The sequence below is a fragment of the Oncorhynchus mykiss genome, chromosome 22 (genome assembly GCF_057628025.1).
Source record: "Oncorhynchus mykiss isolate SJ-2025 chromosome 22, ASM5762802v1, whole genome shotgun sequence".
NCBI lineage: Eukaryota > Metazoa > Chordata > Actinopteri > Salmoniformes > Salmonidae > Oncorhynchus > Oncorhynchus mykiss.
In genome coordinates, this window is record NC_143043.1 from 41560927 (window position 1) to 41566926 (window position 6000).

The 6000-nt window shown below is 41.5% G+C and overlaps 1 protein-coding gene across 2 annotated transcripts in view; it reads right to left on the reverse strand.

Annotated features, from left to right (window-relative positions):
- Positions 1-5172, reverse strand: part of LOC110502097 (uncharacterized) — a 50531-nt gene extending 45359 nt beyond the window's left edge. For both annotated transcript variants that reach the window (XM_090216080.1, XM_090216079.1), the window contains exon 1: positions 5061-5172. The gene's annotated coding sequence lies outside the window, so the exon portion shown is untranslated. The remainder of the gene's footprint in view (positions 1-5060) is intronic.
- Positions 5173-6000: the final 828 nt, after the last annotated feature.

The following is a 6000-nucleotide window of genomic DNA, read 5'->3' on the forward strand; positions in this document are numbered from 1 at the left end:
GGCCACACATTATAAGAGACAGAGTGGATTTTCATAGAGAACAAAATAATTTCTTCCACCTCACAGAACTTGAGGTCCGAACAAATTTCATGTTCCGGACAAGGTATAAAAGATCGGTGATTCCCTTATCATTTCTTGTAAACATATTGACTTTGTTTGTTTGTTTATGCATTTCTGTGAATTACTTAGTTAGTAATAAATCAATTATTTAAAACAATTGATGTATGGATGACTCATAGTGAAGACTGGGTTTGTGCAGATAACCAACAATTTACGACGTTTGGAATGAGACTAACGTGAGGTTCATTAATCAGAATACTATGGATCAGACATGAAAATACCTGAAATGTTATTTTAGGAAATGATAACTTTGTAATCTAAATATTTTCCTTGGTGCCCCGACTTCCTAGTTAATAACGGTTACTGATTAATCAGTTTGATGGCGTAATACTAATTACAGAGAATCTTTGATAAAAAACTAAGTCTTCAATTTAACGATAGTAAAGACACGACAGGAGCTAACAATCACCTCTCCTAAAGAAAGGGACAGCGGCACAAGTTCTCTCTGAGAGGTTATAATCTCTCTCTCTCGTGATGAGCACAGAGCTTTTTGTCTATCTCTCCTCACTATTATCCAAACACAGCACAGGGTGGATATCCTGCTGTCATATCTGGGTAATAGGAAGAAGTGTCATTTTACACCAGCTCAGACACAGAGTACTACACCGTGCTGCCTAAACTGTCTGCCACTATTTCTACTGAGCCAAAAATAGCAGTGTTTTTACCTGTGAGCTGAGCTGTAACAACTCCTATTCATCTTGGAAGCATTTTCAGCATTAGTGTGTCAAACTACTTCAATTGTAGCTAAGATCAGAGGGGTTTTCCATTATACTTGGCTAAAGAAGATAATACGCCAACTGAAAAAACGCCCTTTTAGCAGGTAACCCAAGTACCATTCTACTGTTACAGTGTAGTGAATAGGGGAGCCATATTCTTTGAATAACTCATCGAAATCCCCAGGATATCCTCTAGTTAGTAGTCCTGAATAGTGGGCACTGAAATGATTGCCGCCCATCTGAACCTGTTTGTCTCGTACGCTACACACAACCTTGCATTACTCCTGGCTCTGACTGAAACTGTACAAACCTGCATTTTTCAACTCAATTTATTTTCCAATTTCTTATGAGGTGAAAGACTCTCCTCCTCTTTTTAACCCCTGCTCCACCCCATCTCGCATTCTCCAACTATCAATTCAATTTAAATTGAAGGGCTTTATTGGCACATCTATCTCTACCTCTCTCCTTCTGTACCCCTCTCTCACCCCCCACTCTCTCTTTCAGCAGATGAAATATTCAGGGAAGCCTGCATGCTGTATGTTTCCGCCCATGCGGCTGTAGGGCTGACTGCTGCTGCTCTGCTATCTCCTCCTCTTCTCTCCTCTGGCTGCTCCCTACACTGTAAACCCCAAGGCATTTGTTTTACACAAATACTTCTAAATCTCACCTTTCTAGTAAGAATAGTTATAAATTGCTGAGGTGTAGTCACTTTTGAGGACTCAGGCTCCAGTACACAGTACAGATATGAAAATATGAAATATTTGATATGATGTATATCCTATTCAAGAAAACTGTGAATAAGTGTGAATAAGGCTTGAAATGACTTTTGTGCTTTCTAAATATAGTATAATCAAATTATAAAACTAACTATGAGTTCACCTTCCTTATAAGTGTAAAATACATATTTTTATGTTCAGTGTTAGAGAAATGTGCATATTTTCTAATGGTCTCTCGTTCAAAATGTCTGCCCCTATTGCTGAGAACGTCTCACAGAGATCTAACTTAGGTTCCTGGACTCGTCAGGAACTCACCTTTCATCTCATATTAATATTGTCCGTCTATGACAAATAGTTTTTGTTTAAAATCCGTGAATTATTTTTGATAACTGGCTATAAATTGATCTCTGAATGTACTACAGTGACAAAACCGCTCTCTCCTGCTGCGCTACGATGTAAGGATTGAAGGCATATGTTGTTAGTGGCTGTGATGTAAGGTCCAGCCCAGAGTTGGACAGTCAGATGAGTGAATGAAATGGTATGAGGGCCATCCCAACTTCAAGTGGTGTCAGATTTCACATCCTGCTTCACACAGCAGACATACTTCTGTGTCGGTGAGAATCAGAGCTACTGATCAATACAATACTATGGTGTCCACAGGTCGATTTATAAGCGAAAATGTCGGTCAGAACCGGTACCAGAACCACGCAGGTCCCCAAAACAGGGGGCCTTACATCTATTAAATGGTTTAGGTAGTCTCCTCACACTGTTCCTAACCCTGGCAGTAATTCTGAATGCCGGTTGCAGGTGAATAAAAATGAAAGCTGTTGGATATCCAAACTCTGGCTGGATTCCAATAAGAATACACATCACTTTGCATGCCAGCATAATGTGGCTTGCAAGTAGGGTTGTAAAATTCTGGTACGTTTCCCACGCTTTCTAGAAATCCCGTTTGGAAAATTCCTGGAAATCTTTCAACCAGGTTTATATTTTTTTTTTTGCTGGGAATTTTGGGATAATTACCGGAATTTAGAAAACCAACTAAATCATGAGTTTCAGGCCACTGTATTAGTTAGGGTAACGCTAGGCCTCAAAGTAACGCCTTATGAGACATGTAATTTATTGTCACAAAAAATGCATTGTCACAAAGAGTTAATTATAATTAATTTTGAATTCATTATAATGATAGCATTAGCCTACGAACTCACTTGGTGAAGGCATCAGGACCAACAACATACACATTCAACAACCATGTCTCTGTCACTACAGTCATGGGTGTTAACTCTATAATTCACTCAAAAAGGAAAGGCACAATAGGACATTTTATTGGGGGCGTGGCTTAGTGAAGGCATTACACTTTTTTTTTTCAAGCTGATAGAACTCAAATCTGGAACCACTACATGGTCATAGTGACTCTATCGGTTTGAGTAATTACTACAAAATCACTACGTAATTGTACTATGATATATTAAGTGCAATGGATTCCCTCAAACGTTTTGATCACAGTACATTGGGGTGCAACACTGTCCAGTGCACTCCCTGGTCATCCTGGAGCGACTGAATTCAGCAGCTGGAGTCAATATGTATGTCCCAAATGGCACCCTATTCCCCATGTAGTGTGCTACTTTTGACCAGGGCCATAGGGAATCGGGTGCAATTTGGGACACAGGCTTGCATCCAGTGCAACCTAGCCCAGTTCAGCCCAGACTAGCCCATGATACGATCCAGTGCATACGAACACACTATTGATACTCCATGGATTCATTAGCCTGCCCAGTTCACCTGATCCTCCCATGGATTCATTAGCCTGCCCAGTTCATCTGATCCTCCCATGGATTCATTAGCCTGCCCAGTTCACCTGATCCTCCCATGGATTCATTAGCCTGCCCAGTTCACCTGATCCTCCCATGGATTCATTAGCCTGCCCAGTTCACCTGATCCTCCCATGGATTCATTAGCCTGTCCAGTTCACCTGATCCTCCCATGGATTCATTAGCCTGCCCAGTTCACCTGATCCTCCCATGGATTCATTAGCCTGCCCAGTTCACCTGATCCTCCCATGGATTCATTAGCCTGCCCAGTTCACCTGATCCTCCCATGGATTAATTAGCCTGTCCAGTTCATCTGATCCTCCCATGGTTTCATTAGCCTGTCCAGTTCATCTGATCCTCCCATGGATTCATTAGCCTGCCCAGTTCACCTGATCCTCCCATGGATTCATTAGCCTGCCCAGTTCACCTGATCCTCCCATGGATTCATTAGCCTGCCCAGTTCACCTGATCCTCCCATGGATTCATTAGCCTGTCCAGTTCATCTGATCCTCCCATGGATTCATTAGCCTGCCCAGTTCACCTGATCCTCCCATGGATTCATTAGCCTGCCCAGTTCACCTGATCCTCCCATGGATTCATTAGCCTGCCCAGTTCATCTGATCCTCCCATGGATTCATTAGCCTGCCTGGTGGGAGGCCGGGGTGAATCATTAGTATTTTTTTTATTTAACCTTTGTTTATCCAGGTAAGTCAATTATGAACAAATTATTATTTACAATGATGGCCATGTGTGCCTGACAGAGAAATGGGGCGAAATGAGAAACCACATACATAATAATGGCAAAACACACCAGTGTCATGACCATAGGAATATAATTACTAGAAAAACAAAAGACAACGGGAATTGAACTCCTGGGTACACTCAATATGGCTGCTAATTCTATGTCTATGGTTATGACCCTGCCTCTGCCCCACTCCGCCAAAATAATCGTCAGAAGGTCAGCAATGCATGACTGGAGAGTGACCACCTTCTCGCAACACACAAGTCATGTGACAGGGGTGTGGGATAAAGATTTTCATAATCAGCATTTCTCTGCGCATCAGAGGGGAACGACATGAGAAGGCACACACACACACATACATAGCTAACAGATAACCCAGCGCTACAGGCAGTCATCTGATGTCTGTTCTGAATAAACAAACATATCAAGCCTGTTGGTCTCTCCTATCAGAAGTGTCTATAGTACAGAACACTGTGATACATGCACAGCATACCATTTATTCATTTATTTCTGGCTGAGTAACGTTAGGTACTGTATTGCTTACTTCTGTCAGCAAATGCATAATTTATGTATCCTTAGAATACGCACTGCAAGAGACGCTTTCTCCAACCTTTCAGGATAAAGTAGAAATGTGCACTTCAGTCAAACCAGACGGACGAATCCTTACTCTGGTTATACACAGTGCTGCCTTTACAGTATCTACTGTAACAGATAATCAACAGCGTATATATGTTTGGCCATCCTAGCTCAAATTAAAGGTGCCTCGTTCATTACCCATAACAGAGTATAGAGCACATGTAGACTATAGCACATAAACTGCCCATTCATTCCTGGTACAAAATCAGTCCATGAAAACTCTTTCCTCCTGTCCAATTCTCATGAAAGACAAAAATATTACACAACAACATTCTACACATGCATAAGACATGAGAGATACGAATCTCTGCCGATTCACCTTTGTTGTGAGTAAGCGTGTGTCTCAGTCCAGCTCAGTACAGCAGGCATGCAGCTAGACTCCATCTGCTCTCTCCTACACTCTTCTCTGCTGTGCTCTAGCAGTGTGTGTGCGTGCGTGTGTGTGTGTGTGTGTGTATGAATACTCCAGCCCTCTCTGCCTAGCTGTTGTTACGTTACGGTCAACGGAAAAGAGTCCTACGGAGCATGCTCCAACTGAACAACCCTCGCTGTCGGCATGGAAACCGGGAAGCGGGGCAGGCGGCAGCGTTGTATAAGTGCTGAAGCGCATTCTACTCACTCTCTGATCTCGGTTACTCCTCTCTCTCTCGCTCTTTAAGGGCTTTACTGGCATGGGAAACATATGTTAACATTGCCAAAGCAAGTGAAGTAGATAATAAACTAAAGTGAAATAAACAGTAAAAGTTAACAGTAAACATTACACTCACAAAAGTTCCAAAATAATAGACATTTCAAATGTCATATTATGTCTATATACAGTGTTGTAATGATGTGCAAATAGTTAAAGTACAAAAAGGAAAATAAATAAACATAAATACTGGTTGTATTTACAATAGTGTTTGTTCTTCACTGGTTGCCTTTTTCTTGTGGCAACAGGTCACAAATCTTGCTACTGTGATGGCACTGTGATTTTCACCTAATAGATAAAGGAGTTTGTCAAAATTGGAGTTGTTTTCGAATTATTTGTGGATCTGTGTAATCTGAAGGAAATATATGTCTCTAATATGGTCATACATTTGGAAGGAGGTTAGGAAGTGCATCTCAGTTTCCACCTCATTTTGTGGGCAGTGTGCACATAGCCTGTCCTCTCTTGAGAGCCAGGTCTGCCTTCGGCAGTCAAAGATTTCCTTAGTTTTGGGTCAGTCACAGTGTACTCTCTGTTTAGGGCCAAATAGCATTATAGTTTTCTCTGTTTTTTT